At 40.0% G+C, this 2,888-nt stretch overlaps 1 non-coding gene across 1 annotated transcript; it reads left to right on the forward strand.

Annotated features, from left to right (window-relative positions):
• Positions 1 to 395: 395 nt before the first annotated feature.
• trnas-aga (transfer RNA serine (anticodon AGA)) lies at positions 396 to 477 on the forward strand. Its single transcript has one exon. It is a non-coding gene; the product is annotated as a tRNA-Ser (tRNA).
• The last annotated feature ends 2,411 nt before the right edge of the window (positions 478 to 2,888 follow it).

Genomic DNA, 2,888 nt, shown 5'->3' on the forward strand with positions numbered 1-2,888 from the left:
TCGTTTAGTAGCCAACTATCACATACTTCAGAGCTGGCCCAAAATTCACAACACCTTCGGGTTCAAACCATAAAAAAAACATAAAAAACGTAGTTACGTTCTAGCTGCGGGTCCATTTCTTATGTTAGTGCCTCTCAGGAGTCATGCTGCTTAGCAGTAATAATAAGATGATGAAATAAGAATTTATAATAAACGCTCTCAAATGCAAACCTTCTGGAGCTGAGCAAAGATCAAGGAAAATAAGAAAACAGCTGTACTTAATAACAAATGAATGAGGGGGACATTTCATTTTATTGCATTATAATGAGTTAATGAGTTACTGCATTGTTTTTCAGTTGTAAAATTATCACTTTCTGTAGGCTATGCCTGGTGGCCCATTCACTGCTGACAAGCCTGTTGTCGTGGCCGAGTGGTTAAGGCGATGGACTAGAAATCAATTAGGATCTTCCTGCGCAGGTTTGAATCCTGCCGACAAAGAAATTGAATTTTCTTGACCCCTCCGGAGGTTGAAGTTTAGTCGTGTTTCTTATACCAATCATATCTCCACAAGTACATAGGGATTAGTTGTCCATTTGGGATAGGATCCCACCTCACACCTTTACACACCTGGTTATCCATCCTTCTAGCTCTATAGGCCACACTAGCATAGGTTACAGGTTTGTAGTCAAGCCACAGATTTCAGGTGAGATCTCATGATACACTCAACAATACAACAACACGATTCTCATGAATAACCATTAAGCCATTTGCTAAGATTTCTCCCATTTTGACATGTGGAAACCTGTTGTCACTTTTACCCTGACGGATAGCTCCAGACACTTTTTTGGTCCTATCTGAGGCATTTTTAAATCCATGTCAAAATGGCCATATTCTGAAGACACTCTTAAAGTCTGCAGGGTAATCGAACTGGCCACATCTAAAGTAATTGGTGACAAAGCTTGTTAAACCCTAAAAGAAAAAGAAAAACACGATTGCATTGAAAATAACCATTAAGTAATTCAGGTCGCAGACTCCCCTATAGGCGTGGTTTGAAACCCACTCCTGACAACTTTTAGCGCCTGCATGTCATGCACCTTTGTAAAATCCAGTTGAAAAATAAATGACTTAAGGTAATGTAAATGACACCTAGTTAATATGAGTAGTGAAAACTATCGTATTTTTAATATTCTGCAAAAACAAAACTAGTGACATCCATAAGGGATTATAGCTTTAACCTGGATTCACCTGGTCAGCATATGTCATGGAAAGAGCAGGTGTTCTTAATGTTTTATACACTCAGTGTAACTCATTGGCACTGAAACTTATCTATGTAAGTAATGGCTGATTGACAATAAAGTATTATTTTGATGTATGGAAAAAATATGGTATGCAATTCCTATGTAGAGAATGTTCTCTCTGGTAGTTGTTCAATATGACTACAACTTTTACAGCTTTTACAGGGCACTGTGGTAAAATGGATGTTTAATCTCAGTGTGACTCCCTGTTTAAATAAAAGTTCAATAAAATAAAAAAAAACATCAACACACACACACAGGATATGGGGTACACATGCTATCACATCATTACATATTAGGCCCTACTGGACCTGCATTCCAGCATCTGGAATTGACTCATGTTTGAGGTGGGGGATCAATACATGTGGGGGAAGAGGTGGCTGTCGAATGTATGATTCTGATATGTACAGGTAAGTTTATGTTTGTGTCCGTAATCTGAGGAGTGTTTGAATATGAATGAGCAGCAGTGTTGTGATCTGTCCTATCCCGTCCTTGCAGAGTGATCTTCCTTGGCCTCATCACATGTCTCAGTGGCTCCTCCTCAGGAGTGAGGGAGACACCACCACGGGACAGACCCCACAATCACCGTTAGAGATCGAACTTCAGACTCCCTCCAAAACCACTGAACCCCTCAACACACCGAAAGAGATTACAGTGCACACCCTTAGAGGGAGCCGGAACAGGATAACTCCCTCCACCCTCACAAAGACACAGAGGAGGATGAACTATCCAACACCGAGGGAGAGAGAATGAGTGACCTCAGTCGAACACAGTCCGAAAGAGGAGGTGGAAGAGGCATTCGATAGAGGAGGAGGTTACCCCAGAGGCCATTCCTTCTGTTCATGTGAGCAAGAAAGAGCAGAAGGCTTCTGATCAGCCAAATGGCAGGCAGAGGGAGAGGTCATAGTGATTCACACCCACAGAGAGAAAGACAACCCACACAAGCTCTTGGTTGAGATGAACCACACAGAGGTAGAGGCAGAGGGTTTTCAGGGCTAGCCAGTCAGCCTGCCTGCTCTAATCCTCAAGTCAATTGTATTTAAATTCATGTTCATTAAAGGTTTTTATTCAATAATTGAAAAGTCCCATTTACTTAATGATCATTTTTCACTGTCTTCAACCCTCAATAACCAGGGTGTCCATGGTCACCCTTTTACTGGGCAAACACAACTTTGCATATCATCATAGAATAGGCCGAAACGTTAATCTTTTAATCTTGCTTGAATAAAACAATGCATTTTTTATAGTGAGCAAGTGTTGGGCTTTTCCTTTTCTATGATGATTCAAATTTTTAGATTGCACCTCAACGTCCGTTTTTTTGTTGTGAAATAATACATATTTTTTTAAATGTACAAAGTAAATTATTCAAAGCATTAAAATTGGGATGTTTCCCACTTATTTACACAACCTACTCCACACTTGCAAAGTGAAAGTTTATAGAAAAGTTCTGAAATTAAGTAGTAAACAGAAGAAACGCAGAATTGAGTTAAATTAAAATGCGAATAATTTAATGGTCTATGGTTCAATCCCATTTCTGCAGGTGTGATGAATAATTAATATTGTTCCTCCTCTTCCTTGTGGCAGGCGCAGCAGCACACTGCCCTCCAAAGCCTG

The sequence above is a fragment of the Oncorhynchus keta genome, unplaced genomic scaffold (assembly GCF_023373465.1).
Source record: "Oncorhynchus keta strain PuntledgeMale-10-30-2019 unplaced genomic scaffold, Oket_V2 Un_contig_5560_pilon_pilon, whole genome shotgun sequence".
Taxonomy (NCBI): Eukaryota; Metazoa; Chordata; class Actinopteri; order Salmoniformes; family Salmonidae; genus Oncorhynchus; species Oncorhynchus keta.